At 41.5% G+C, this 15062-nt stretch overlaps 1 protein-coding gene across 6 annotated transcripts in view; it reads right to left on the bottom strand.

Moving 5' to 3' along the window:
* MID1 (midline 1) overlaps positions 1-15062 on the bottom strand; it is a 349991-nt gene that overhangs the window by 155278 nt on the left and 179651 nt on the right. The window contains exon 1 of one of the 6 annotated variants that reach the window (XM_075914997.1): positions 6101-6680. The exons of 4 other annotated variants lie outside the window; for them this stretch is intronic. The gene's annotated coding sequence lies outside the window, so the exon portion shown is untranslated. Of the gene's footprint in view, positions 1-6100; positions 6681-15062 lie in introns of those variants that run through there. One more of the 6 variants, XM_006120188.4, reaches the window with a different exon arrangement.

The raw sequence follows: 15062 nt of genomic DNA, 5'->3' as shown, positions 1-15062 counted from the left end.
CAAAACCCTCATTGATGTGGTCTCCAACCGAGGAGAAAAACACTCCCCATATTCTCCTTGCACACCAGAACTCAGGAGGGGCTAGGATAGTAGATTCTGTGTGCTTCAGTCCCATGGTGGGGCAGCAGGGGGGACTTGAACACCAGTGTGGGCTCCCCAATGCTGGAGGGGAGGGAAGCCCTAAACCTCAGGGGTAGGGTTGCCAGGTAGACCCCGCCAAAAAAACCGACACACTTGATTCGGGGGGGGGGGGGGTTGTGGAGAAACGGCCGGGAGGGGGGCGGGGCTGGATGAGAGGAAGGGGGGGCGGGAAGCAGAGCTGGGGAGAGGGTCGGGGGCTGTGGGGCTGGACGGGAGGAAGGAGGGGCGGGAAGCAGAGTTGGGGAGGGTCGGGGGCTGCGGGGATGGATGGGAGGAGGGGGGGCCTGGAGGAAGGGGGGCAGGAAGCAGACCTGGCGGGGGGGAGGTGCAGCCACTGGCCACAGCCGGAGTCCTTCAGGCTGCGCCCCCGGCAGCACTCCCTTTAGTTGCGAGCAGAAGCTGGGCGGGGGAGGGGGAAGGGCTGGGAGTCACTCCCCCTGCCCGGCTTCTGCACGCAGCCAGAGGCTCCCAGCTGGGAGGCAGGGCTGCGATTGGCGCTGGGAGCCTCTGGTCGCCTGTAAAAGCCGGGCGGGGGGAGTGGCTGGGAGTCCCCACCTCCCAGTCACTCCCCTGCCCCTGCCAGGCTTCCGTCCGGCGCCCAGCCAGGAATTCAGAAAATACCGGACATGGCACATGTCCGGTATTTTCTGATTTTTTCTACCGACAGACCGTGCAAATACTGGACTGTCACGTAGAAAACCAGACACCTGGCAACCCTACTCAGAGGCCAGATCCAGGCAAAAGACAGCCCCTGGACTGGAGGTTCTCAACCCCTGGGCTAAAGAATCTAGCTGAAAAAAATTCTTACACAAAACTAATTCTAACCTCTGTAATGAAAAGAAATGTATTTCAGATGTCTCTCTAGCTATGTAGTACAAAAAATGGGCACTTGACTTTGTCTCTTGTCCTGTGCAATAGTATATACTTTGTGAGAACATGACAGCAACATGTACTTTAAAAAGCCTGTGTGAGAGCCTAGCATAGCTAACGGGTGAACACCATATTTAAATTCATAACCGGACTAAACTTTGCATATAGCTCTTGGCCATAAATCAAACTGCCAGAAGAAACCCAGAGCCTGTTCTCACATCACACCGAGCCTGTAAGATGGCAGTAAGAGGTGTTTAGAAGCTGCAACAGTCAAGTTATGACCTCACTTGTCTCTCAGGGCCTTTGGAATTTAAACAGACTGGAAGTTCAGTGTACAGATGCAATCTTACCTAAATAAAGCTCTTGCTTTTTTAAACTAATCTCCATTCTACCCACCAAACACACCCTGTCAACTTCACTGCCTTCCTCTCTGCTCCTCACATGTGATTGTTGAAAAGTCCCATATAGAAAGTGTATTTTCACTCTAACAGAACAAAATGTGTTCTCAGTATTATGCTCCACACATTCACAGTCACTATGGAAAGAACAGCTAACTGGCTTTTAAAAGATTCCCTGATGCAGCATTTATCATTTTACTCCAATTGTATGTCTAGCACACTTATAATTCCTATCCGTATGTCCCTGTGATTTTCTGTGTAACACCAATAAGTGTATTTGCAAATCAAGATTGTATTGCTAAGGTTAGTGGTAAATCACTTACGTATTAAAATAGATTTACAGTGAGCAACACCACAAATGCTGTTCCACTTGCACACACACTTTTCATTCAAGGACCCAATTCGTTTTATAAAATGTGAGGGGGGCAAAGTTGGAAAAGACGTAGCAGTGTAGCTCAGAGTTTGGAACTAATCAACTGAGCCTCAAGTAGCCCCATGAGTTAGGTTCCTATTTTACTGACTGACCATGACACACAGAGAGGATAAGGGGCAAATTATAGCTGCTCTGTTGAAGATGCAATGTTGTAGGGGAGGAATACATGGCTCAGAGAGCCTTTCTATCTGTGTGGGAGAATGACAAACAGTGTGCATGTCCAAGTGGTGGCAAGATGGTGACTTGAGCCCATGGCACATACGTGATGAAGTCAGTGAGCCTGCTCTGAGAGGAATGCAGTCATTAGCTGTACAAGAGATGTCACAGGTGACACCAGTAAGGACACTCCCCACTCTGACCCATGCAGGCAGAATGGCTTCAAGAATGTGTTCTACAGCAGGGTTTCTCAACCTTTCTCTAAGCCCCACCCCCCATGCTAAAACACTCCATGGCTCATCTATGCCACAATAACTGGTGTTCTGCATATACAAACCAGTGCCAGCAAGCAGGGCAATTGCCTGGAGACCATACCACAGGGACCCTGCAAAGCTACCTTGCTCAGGCTTCAGCTTCATCCCCAAGTGGCAGGGCTCAGGGCTCTAGACTTCAGATCCATCATCAGTGGCTTTAGTTTTCTGCCCTGGGGCCCCTGCTTGTCAGAGCCCCTGGGACCTACTTGCAGGCCCCCTACTGGGCCCAGGACCCCTGGGTGAGAACCACTGTTCTACATCATCTACCTACCTTCCTAGCATGGTTCAGGCTCTATGAGCTAGGATACAAACTTGTAAAGTCCTCATAGCAAGTCAGATGCAGATAAAGGAGCAGAACCTCTACTCCAGCCATTAGACACAGCATGTATTTTTGTGCCTTATGTGAGTTTACAGTTTAGTGTAGTCGGCTAAGATTTGCAAAACAAAGGTCTCTAGATTTCCTGATTTGAAAATGTACAAGTATCTTTACTGAAATCCTGCATCCCAAGAACAACAAGAAATGTATCTTTAGGTCAGAGGAGCCTTTAGGTCAAAGATGGCCATCTCATTTTCATTTTTGTAAGCTGCCCCTATATTATTTCCATTTAGCTTTGGCCTGTTGCAGAATGAGCAGAAAACTCAATTTAGCCACAGGCAAAGAACCACCCCTAGTACAGAGCAGTGAGAGCGTAACAGGCTAGCAGTGTCTGAAACAACCTTTCCTATTAAAAGGCATTGATCCTGCTGAGAGAGGGTTCTGTCCTATTCTATTCGGTTCTATTCTGTTCAGAAGTGAAGAGGTTCAGCTGTCATATTCCTTCTGAGTAAGAGAAAGGTGGGCATAGTTTCCTACAAAAGAAGATGTAAGGTATGGTATGAACACTCTTTAAGTAGCAGCAGCGTTTCAAAAGGGCAGCTGATCCAGGCTCCTACTGCGCTGCCCCTTTGAAATGTCCTGGCAGCATTTCAAAGGGGAAGCACTGCAGAAACACCTACAATTAACGCATTAAAAAAATTAATGCATTAATTATACTCTGCCTTAATCACAAGTGTTGACACGCGTTAATTGACAGCCCTAATAAAAACTAATTGTGGTAAAGAAGGGAGTTCTTTACTTTACCTTGTGTGAAGTCTTTGTTTTAGAATATGTTGCAAAAGGCACCTCCTGACAGAAAGATTCTTCAATACTTCATTGTCTCACAGAGGCATGCCAGCCCTCTTATTTTGTGGTAATTTAAAGGTAACTCTCCCTGCCATATATGAACCATGGCAATCTCAAGTGTTTTTTTCTTTGAATTTGTATGCCTAGTACAAAGAATGGCGAAACAAAACAAACAATTGCCCACAACCACCCAATCCCACCTTGAGGGCTTTCAGCAGCCATGCAGAACAATAACTTTAGTACTTCATTCTAGAGAATTAAAAGCATCCAATGGAAGAACAGTATCAGTAGCTGAGCATGTAACTCAGACTACTAAAGTACCAAATGTTATTGTTTCCTTTCAGAAAGAAAAACAATATTGGCGTTATTGTAGGGGTGGGTGGGAAGAGAAGTCAAAATAAAGCCCCAGAATCCAGATGGTACTGAGTTCTAATGTGAATAAAGTCATTTACTATTTGACCTTGGAAAAAAATCACTTATCTTGTGCTTCACCTCAGTCCACCTGGAAGACTGCAGAAAAAGCAGAACCTCATTAATAGCTGAATCTGAACTAATTTTCACTGTGTAAATGCAGGATTTTCAAAACTCTTATTACTCGATCTCTTAATAGTTGGGAGCTGGTGCTCAATTCCCACTTCTCTCCAGCCATGTGTTTCAAAGGCAAGATGCAATGGTGCAGTACAGCATTTGCTTGGCACTGCTTTTCTTGTGTTCTCATTATAACTCTTATCTGGAGAGGAACACAGTGCCTATATGAAATCAGCAGGGGAGACTTGTGTTCAACACCACTCTGAAAAGGTAGCAAAGAAGAGAGAGAAAAAAAGAAGGAAATGGTCCATTGAATGTTGCTGGCTGGGTTAGTGACTGATGTCAGAGAGACAACCATCCAGTACAATGTGCTACAGTGGATAGAGTAAAAATGAATAAACAAAAGCATCTTCCATACAGAATGGTTGGATCAGTACACTTAAAATCAAATATATTCATTCATTGGCCCATTCACTTTTAAGCTGATCCTTCCCTCCCCCGATGGATAGGTAAAAATGGCAAAAACTTTATGACCTTTTATTTCAGGGTTCAGCAAACTTTGACTCCTGGCCAGTTAGGGTAAGTCACAGTTAGGCTGGGACTTTTTGTTTACCTGGAGCATCCACAGGCACGAAACCCCTCAGTTCCAAGTGGTTGTGGTTCACTATTCCCAGCCAATGAGAGCTACGGGAAGCAGCATGCGCCAAGAAATGTACTGGACACCAATTCCGGCAGCTCCCATTGGTTGGGAACAGTGAACTATGGCCACTGGGAGCTGAAAGGCTCTGGGCCTGTGGATGTTCCAGGAAAACTAAATGTCCCGGCCTGCCAGCAGCTTACTGTAAGGCGCTGGGAGTCAAAGTTTGTCGACCCCTAATCAATAATGACAACATATTAGATATTGAATTCAATAAAATTGTCAACTTTTGGTCTTGATCTGTTGATAAGGTGACCTCCATCTCTTTGATGCTTCACTTTTTTAACCAAAAATATTTGACTTATGAACAAGTATATACAGTAGATGCCCAGTCTTTCTACCACAAGTTTTTCTATAGCACCCATCACAACTACAAATTACTTCTCATCACAACATGAGGGGGAAAAATGAATACGTAAACTTAAAGCTCTGTTTGCAATGCCACTCAACAACAAAATATAAAATCTTCTTTAATTTAGCTCAGCTTTATAGATCTAGGACATGTTACACATTTCTGCTCAATTATCAGAGTACAGTAGACCATGACTTTACTCATTTTCCAACAATAAATGTTATGGAAATAATTATTGGCAGCTGTATAGTTTTAGCCTCACTCCCCTCAACATACACACAAGGATCATTATCCAATAGATTTTTAAAATAAACTACTTTATAAACTGACCTCTCCAAATGTCATATTATTTGCCCTTAGATCAACAACTGTTCAGTTTGAAATACCAATTAGAAACTCAGTAATTGTGGATGATACAAACTCCTGGTTTCCCTAAATAGATATTGCATCTCGTGGACATTACATCAATCACATATAAATAAAATAGTTTACATGCGGAAGCTGCCTTCTATGCCACCTTATACATACTGGTGCTAAAAAAAAGTTTAGCCTTTTAAAAATTATCTCTAGAACATTAGCTTGATTGGTAACAAATTAATATTTTATATCAAAAGTGATTTTAAAATTTTGGCACAAGCACTGTAGAGGGCTATAGGGAATTTCATGTGTACATGACAAAACTGAGGGGAAAATGTACTTCCTTACACTTTTGTTTTTAAATACTTTTTAAGCCGCACGATCAAGTTGAATTTAACAGAATAAAGATGCCCAACATATTTCTCTTTCAGGTTTCTTTAGTAGCATACCACCAATTGATAAAAGAAGAGCATGAACACAATTTAAAATAGCTTATTACCGAGAAACATTCCCTTTTTTGTTAAAACTTTCTCTACGGAGAAGATCATTTTCTCTAATAGCACAAAAACATAAAATGCTGCTTTACCATATTGTTAAACACATTTGAAAATATTTTGAAAATGGAAAATGTTATCTTGCCATTGAAAATTAAGTATCTGTTTCAACTCTAAAGAACGTATCAACACACATACCCACCGATGGATTTCGCCCTAGTTCTTTTGGCTGATACATTGCTGTAGAGAAAGACCACGCTGACCACTCAAAAAATATTGATAGGCCAAAAAGGCCAGATGGTAGAAGCTAAAACTATCCCAGTAATCCTGGAGTGGTACAGTGACTGTGTCTGTAACTGTGAGACAGTTAACACTGAAGCACAACAGGAAAGTCTACCCTACAATTCCAGGAAAACCAGCTCCACCTAATCACCTCCGTCAGAGTTTAAGAATTAGAAATCCTTCAGCAATCCAGATGCCTTCGTCACTGACCCTAAAGCAAAATCTCTCTCAGCATTCAACTTAAATCGAGTGAAAAAGCAACGAGGATCAGATTCTCTTACAGAGCTTCTCTATAACCTGTCCGACAATGATGGCTTGTAATAAGGACATTGGGCTGTACTGCCGCATAACTTGAACAAGTAGAAGCTCAGCCTGCTGTGTAATTAATCCGGAGCTGAATAATGAATTGTAGTTCCCATGCCTGTAAAGAAGACTGACCTGAACTGGCAAAATCTGTCTCACAATCTGAACAGTACAGAACTTTTCTTCTGGAATGCAGAACACTACAGGACAAAAATTGCCAGATCAAACGATTCCCCTGCTATTTGTATTGTTGTCTTCAAGCAGTATTTAAAAATACATCACATAAACAAAGCCTGGCAGGTATTCACCTAAAACCTGGGACAGCTGCGTGAAATACCTACTTCTGCAGGAAAGAATTTCCTTCCAAATACAACAGAGCAATAAGCCATCAGAGCAATAAGCCATTTCTTTTTGTTCAGGAGGTGAAACACTGAGTAATTACAGTTTTGTAAAAAACATTGCTAAGTGATCAGTGTGCAAGTAAAGAAACCGCAACAGTAAGGTACAGATTAATCTAAAAGCCCCATGTAAAATGTCCAACTGCAAGCCATTTGATGTTATACCAGACTTTTGGACTCCAACAAAGGTGTTAAAAAATTCATGTTAAAGTGGAAACAGCAGGAAAGAATTACTTCCTGGTGTTTTCTGTTTTTCATGTTGCATAGACTTCTTTCATGCAGTTGCAGCACAGCATAGTGAAAGCAAACATACCTCAGATCTTTGGACATAAGGATGCAAGACACACACATTTCTCTTTGGTCTTTCCTCATGAGTTTGCATTTTGTTTACAATGGAAGAAGAAATATTGTGATTATTTAATTTCCTATGTGTTTCATTTCCTTAAAACAATGGGTTGGAACCCTTATTGGCATAAATAAACTCAGGGTTTTTTTTTTTTTTTTTTTTTTTTTAAGGATTTTCCCTTTTGAAGCTGTCCTGCAATGAAAAAATTATTAGAGTGACTAGGGAAGAGGACTGAATCCTGGATCACCCATGTGCCTGGTGGTATTGAAAAGGTGGCTCCCTGTCTCACGTGCTGGCTTTTGTGAACTGCACTGCAAGGCTGCGTCTACACTGTCCTCTCTTGTGCAAGAAAATATGCAAATGAGGCAAAGCAGTAAATATCTCCATGCCTCATTTGCATACTTAATGAGACACCATTTTTGCACAAGGGGCTTTTGTGCAAAAAGGAACCATCTACACAGCTTCTTTTTGTGCAAAAACTCCCTCTTGCGCAAGAGCCGTTTTTCCTGAAAAAAAAAAAAAAACTGGCAGAATGGCTCTTGCACAAGAAGGGTGTTTTCTGCAAAAAGGAGCTATGTAGATGGCTCCTTTTTGCACAAAAACCCCTTACGCAAAATGGCGGTTCATTAAGTATGCAAATGAGGCACAGCCATATTCACCGCTTCGCTTCATTTGCATATTTTCTTGCGCAAGAGAAGGCAGTGTAGACATAGCTTACTATTTTGGGACACCAGAGGTATCCCAAAATAGCTCCACTGCGTCTTCACAAGCCATCCATTATTTCGAAATAACAGGCGCACGCTATTTTGGCATCCCAGTAACCGTCATTCCACAAGCATTAAAGGATGTCTCAAAATAGCACTTTATTTTAAAATTTGGTGCTATGTAGAAAGCACCAAATTTCAAAATAGTGCAAATTGCGTATCTTATTTCAAATCTATTTTGAAATAGCTTATTCTGAAATTTGGTGTCTCTACACAGCACCAGATTTCAAAATAACATGCTATTTCAAGCCATGCCTTATCCCTCATGCAACAAGATTTACCGGGATTCCGAAATAGAGCGTCCGTTATTTCAAAAAATATTTTAAAATAAAGGGCAGCTTGTGTAGACATGGGGTAGCTATTTCAGGATGCTGTAGGTATCCCAAAATAGCCATGCAGTGTAGATGTACCCTAAGGAACCTCTCTCTTCCTGTTCGTTGTATAGGATGTCTACCTCACTTAGGCTTGTGAATCACTATGATTTTCTAGGTGCCGAATTCTTTTTGTTCATGAAGGCCTTAATCTCTAAGTGCCTCAGTTCCCAGAAGCATCTGAAATGTGGGACTTGCATGTGGTTTGCACTCTCTTTGTGTAGTGAGAGAGCAGGGTAGGATTGAGAATCCAACCCAGTCACTCGCAGCACTTACCTACTTCACACTGTTGTTGTGGGGATAGCTACCTACAATAAAAAGACTGTGAGGTGTTCAGATACTTGTTTCAATGGGAGCCAAACAGATTATCTAACACACCATTATGGAAATCTCCCTAATTTAAATCTCCCTAATTTAATTTAAGATTATTTAATTGAACCTGTTACACAAAATAAGAACATTAAAGTTTCCAGAGTCCCCCTTTGAACATGAGCAAAGGCTAGTGGGAGAAGGGTCTGTTCTAACCAAAGGGCCCGATTCTGATCTGAACTTACTTGTGGGATTAAAAGGGAGATTTTTGTCTACATTCAGTGAGAAAACTATCAAGGGCCTAATGCTTCTCACTTTACTCTCATGAGCTGACCATACACTTCAGTGGGATTATTCATGTAAGCAGGCATTTGGGCAGCTATTATGCTGCAAACTGTATTTTTGGAAAAGCTTTATGCATACTGCATGGGACAATTTCAAGGTCTGGAAATACCCGTGCCAACAAATACATGGGTGGTCAAGATAAAAAAGAGAAAAAAAAAAATCAAAGAACTTGTTCCCAAAAGCAAACATTTTTGCTGTGTCCCCTTGGCCATTTTAGATCTAGTTTTCAATCAGCCCTTTTAAGTTAATCTAAAACATGCATCTAAGTGACTGTTCACCTGCTGCCTTATCTTTCACTCAGCATTTTAAATATTAAAAAGACACCTTTTCATGAAACACGTGCTAGCCTCCGCTCTTCACATTCATTTCCTGTGGACATTCATGACATTCTGTGGATAAGGAAGCAGGACCCCAAAAGAGCACATTTCTCACCTTCTGATATCAACGGCAAGTCTTTACCCCTCAGAGTTGAAGCAGGTTTTAAATGAGAGAAAGAACATATTTCTGGGGGCAGGCTCTCCAATAGTTTTATTCTTTGTCACTTTGGTTTTGCAGAATCCTGGACCTTCCACAGCACCACTCAAAGAAGATTTGACACAAAGTGGTTCTGCTAAGCAAGTAGGATTTAGGGATGCTATTGCTGAACCAGTTAACTGGTAAGCACCATCTGCTAAGGTTATGGTTACAATTAACTTTTGGGGGCTGGAGCAGCCCTTCACCTGCCGGGGCAGAGGGCTGCTACAGCCTCATAGGGCCGTCTCTAGGTGGGAGCTCTCCAGCCTCGTTAGAGCAACCCTTGAGCAAGGTGAGCCTGTTCCTGGCACACCACGGCCAGGAGCACTCTATCCCAGCAGGAGCAGCCCTCATCCATAGCGGGCCCGGCCCCAGCGGGCCATGGGCAGAAGCACTCCAACCTGGCCGGAGCAGCCCCTGACCACAGTGGGAAGATGCTCCAGTCCAGCTGAACTAGAGCAGCCTCCCCTGCCTGCCCCATTTAATCCATTAATTGGTTAAACTTAACACTTAACTGGAAAATTAAATGGGATTTTACATCTATAGTAGGGTTGTGACCCAACTATCTGTTTTTCACCTGAACAGTCCAGTTTCAGCTTGTGCTATCTGATAGAGGCACTGGGGGAACCAGTGGGGAAGATGACTAGTCGACTATCCTGTCAACTAGTCCTTCACATCCCTAATTCCAACCCATGGAACCCTGCAGTCCAGAGACCAGTTACTTGTGGTGGTGTTAGGGTTGTTAAGCTTTGTGGTGCAGGCAGGGTTGCTCAAATGTTAGGTTGGTGAGCAAGATATAAATACCTAGACAGACCAAAAAAGATTTAGTAGCAATTTCATGTGTCAGTATTTCAATAGATTAAAATGTTTTCCATTTATGAAAACAACAAGGGGTGTATGTGTGCGTGTGTTTATTTTCAATACAGAGGACCTCTGGTAAGAAGATAGGCAAAAATATGGCCCATTTCTGCTTAAAAGAACACAATTCTCAGTGGAAAATGGACTTCATTTTTGCTCATTTTTTCATACCATACCAGAATGTTCCTGTGTGTGCACCCATTTTTAAGTTAAAAAAATGCCAAGATTTAAAATTGAACATTTACATTTTTGAAATTTAAAGTACTTTTAATTTTTTTACTGATTTCTTGGGGGCACAACTGTCAGGCAGCTGACACTCCAAGCAATCAGTCCCCATGCAGGATGCAAATGCAGCCATGCAGTACAGTGAGATGAGGGCCCAGCCACACCACTATAATATTAACAAAGAGAAAAATAAAAATTTCAGGGAGGCTGACATTTAAGAATAGTGTTTGCTGGCTTACATGTCTTCAGTTTGTGTCTTTGGTCAAGTGTAAGGATGCTTACACACATGCTGATTTATTTATGTGCACAGCTTGATGGAGACAGTGAAAATGTTATTCCTTCAATTTCTGAGGAAGTTTATTTGGAAGTAAAAGGATTGTTCAAGAAAAAAATCAAATGTCCTAGTTTTTCTGTCTTGTCCAACTTTTACTAGGTGAGCACAGTGTGTGTGTGGGGGGGGGGGGCTGTCTGGGAGCCAGAATCAGAGCTCTGTAACTCTCACCAGCTGAACATGAAGGTTAGAAAAGCCGTACAGATGCTGTGAACAGCACATTCTTAGAGATCTAGAACTCTTCTGCTAGTTGAAGCTTCCCAGAGTGCACTGCTCTCCAGCCACTCCTTCTCGCCACACCACATATGCTCCTGGTAGCTGAGGCCAAGAGAGAAGGAGGCATGGGAGCTGGCCTTACACTCATGCCAGGTGCATCTGCAGTTTGGGACTGACATGTGGTTTACAATCCCTTTGTGTAGTAAGAGAGCAGAGTTGGACTGAGAATCCAGCCCAGTTACTAGAAGCTAAATACAGAACTGGTGTGATGTGACAGGAAATGCATCTCCCCTGATGGAAGTTTCCCACAGATGGCTTATTTATATTAAATTTAGTTATACTAACCTTCTTTACATGGCTGCTATATGCTACACTCTCTTTACTACAGTTGCGTTTAAATGGTGGCTTCACAGCAGTCTCCCATTGTCTGCTACACCCCCACCTTTTGCTTTCTCCGAGAAGGATGCCTTAGAAAAAGGATTGGCAACTCCATTAAAATGATACACTACTGTGCCATTTATACTCCCTTTCACACTACACTAGCATTTAAGTAAACTCAAGAGTTTGGCCCAATGAGTAAATAAAAGTGGCAATCTTATTAGAGCTCTCTGGAGACTGGCAAATCTGAATTTCAATAGCAGCATGTACTCTTTGGTGGTCCTTGAGACTTAGTGAAGGAAGAACTGTAGGGTACTTGATTTTAAAAATGACTAGATTATGAACTGTACCATCAAATATGAGATTTCCTTTGCTCAAATAAGACAATATCTTTCTAAACTTCGAAGTGAGCCATTCACAAACACTCTTCATTCATACTATATTGAAATCCCTTGTAAGTTTTTTTAAATTAAAAGCTACCTCCACATCCAGCTTAACTATTAGGACATGCTTTTAACATTCCCCTGTGATCAACGGAGCCTTGCACTCAGCAACTGTGTTTTCTTTTTTGGCTAGAGGAGAGGAATAGCTCCTTTGTTAGGTTGTTAAACTGACAGTAAAGCACTGAACTCTAGTCTGACCATTGGAAAGACAGAGAATGATTAGAAAAGCAGCAGTGAAAAGGGTGACAGATCCCTCATATGAAAAAAAAAAAGAGGTGAGGATTAGAATTGTGTGTGTTCCTGTGTACTCAACGGACAGAGATGGCATACTACTCAGACCATTAGAGAAAAACCCTGTAAGAATGGGGTTGTTCTTCCTGACTCCTCTTACAGCAGTTCCATCATAAAAAAAATGCCCTGCAACTTCTCAGAATTCTTGTGTGGAAAAAGAAAACATTGTAACAAATAAGTAACAAGAGTTTGTTTAAACTGCTTTAAAGATACAGGAATAGGAAAATGTGGTTCAGCCTGAAACACAAAACACAGACTGGGATTATTAAAGGAGCCTTAGGGAGATGGGAGTTCCAGCTGGAATGTGTGGAAATACATATAACCCTAGGCTACACTGGGGATTAGAGACAGGATTGAAACCTCAAATCCAGATATCCTAAAACCTTGGGTAAGTTTGAATCTCAGTCCCTACTTTGCATCCTTTTCTTATGTCTAATGTGAATATTGTGTTTCCTTCCCTTGGTATGATGTGCCTTAAACCTTAATCTAGCAGTGGTCTCCCTTTTTAATAAATGTTTTACCATGATGAGTTCTGATTTCACTTATCCACATGCTTTTCTGTTTCAACATATTGATTGGAATGTAAGGATCATGTATGTTTCTTAATATAGTCCTACTCAGGCTCTTATATCACAACCACCACTATAGAAATTTTAGGGTACCGAAATACCATTCTGAAAATGTTGCAGTCTCAAACCTCTGCCAAGCTAAAGAACAAAATTGCCAAGCTAGAGAACAAAACTAAATTTAATGTATGGTATTAAAAGCTTCAACACTGACTGTAATCAAAATATATTCTTTAGCATAATACCAGATATCTTAGTTTTGCTGTATATAGTAGTGTTACAAATAGGAAAGGGTTGTTTTATAAACAGCGTATCTTAACATTATGCTTGAGTTATATGGGACAACTAGTATTGTGTGGCCAAGTCCCTTTGTTTCCTGGCAAATATTTGATTAAAAAAAAAGGATTAAAGATTGGAAATTCTCCATGTCACTGTTCTGGATAATTTAGATCTCATTTTTGGTTGCAGATTCAATACAGTCAACCGATAGACACTGGCGGATTTTTTGCACACTACTTCAACTGGTTGGGTAATTTTTTATTTTTATTTTTTATTTTTTTTAAGAATGACAGGGTCTTTTGTTCCTCAATCCTGGAAGACCCAGAATTAGGATATTATTATCTTAGATTCTCTGAAAATAATGCCATGCTTTTTACTATAGGAGCACCATGTTAAATCAGTGATTAGTGCAGAGTGTGGGTTCATGAGTTAGTGCTTTTTGTATCTTTTGGTCAATTGCTTCAGCCTGCCTCCAGTTTTTCACATAGGTGATCACTGTGAGAAGATTGTTAGCCAAGCAGAATAAAATGTTAACTATGCTATAGCGATGACCATTTTTAAAGTTAACCGCTACAAGAACAGCCATCAGTGTAGAGGGTTTATGTGCAGACTCCTTCCTCCCTCATCCAACAGATGGATGGACTCACTCTCAATCTGACATCAAATCAGATCTTGTGGGGAAGAGAGTCAGATGGTCAAAAATAAGCCTGTGCATTCTCTTCATTCTTGGACTGCAAGTTCAACATACTTCTTAAAACCTCTAATCTGAAGCTGATGAGAGCTTTGAGTACACAAAGAATGCAGGATCAGGTCCAAAGCTTCTTAACAAAGAGGGATATGTTACAGTAGTATCATGTCAGCACTGTAAGCAGCACAGATGGATCTCACAGTGGCCATTTGGATTGAGGAATAAGTCCCAACACGTTATTTGGAATGACTTCAGCCACCACATTTTCCTGGCCAAGCCCTGTTGCATGCATTCCTCTCTCCCACACATATTCCCTGGAGGCTGCACTTTATCTTATGAAAATGATTATTTTTAGATGACTACATCATTCATTCTATGACTATTTCTAGACAAAACTATGTCCATTATCAGCATCTTATTTTAATTAAATTAAGGGCCTGATACTTAAAGTGTTTTTCCCACATAGTAACGAAACCCTGTGTGGCAGATAAAGAAATGTCCCTCCTGTTTGCAAGTGCCAGAGGGACTCTCATGCTCTCTCTGTTTTCCCCTCACTCACACGCACACACAGTGCTCCCTCATCCCAATCCCACGAACACACCCACATTAACTTTATTATTGTGGGACTACTCACAAAGGAGTTCCACAGGTTGACGACACGCTGTGTGAAGAACTTTCTTTTATTAGTTTTAAACCTGCTACTCATTAATTTCATTTGGTGTCTTCTAGTTCTTCTATTATGGGAAGAACTAGACGACACCAAATGAAATTAATGGGTAGCAGGTTTAAAACTAATAAAAGAAAGTTCTTCTTCACACAGCTTCTCTTTTGTATTGTCTCTTTTGTATTTTCAATCAGTGTAGAATGTAACCTCTTTTGAGCAGGGGTGTGTGTGTGTGTGTGTGTGTGTGTGTGTGTGTGTGTGTGTGTGTGTGTGTGTGTGTGTGTGTGTGTGTGTGTGTGTGTGTGTGTGTGTGTGTGTGTGTAAGTAAAACTAGGCACAAAGGGGCAGTACCACAATAATTGGAAATTGGATTGCCCTTAGCATTCACTGTCTGATAGTAATCTGTGTACCAAGCAGTCTTCAAATTAAATAAATAGAGACAGGAATGCTATTTTAAAACTAATCAAAGCATGCACTAGATGTGGTTAGAGATATGAACTAATTTCTGTGTTTTTAGTTCAATTTTCAGGTGCCATTATTCTCAGAAAGACTACCAGCCCTTTATATTCTTGTTTCTGTTCATCCATGCA

The sequence above is a fragment of the Pelodiscus sinensis genome, chromosome 1, assembly GCF_049634645.1.
Source record: "Pelodiscus sinensis isolate JC-2024 chromosome 1, ASM4963464v1, whole genome shotgun sequence".
In the NCBI taxonomy this organism is placed as follows: domain Eukaryota; kingdom Metazoa; phylum Chordata; order Testudines; family Trionychidae; genus Pelodiscus; species Pelodiscus sinensis.
Note: the sequence above shows the minus strand (reverse complement) of the source record. Positions and strands in the feature narration are given on the sequence as shown.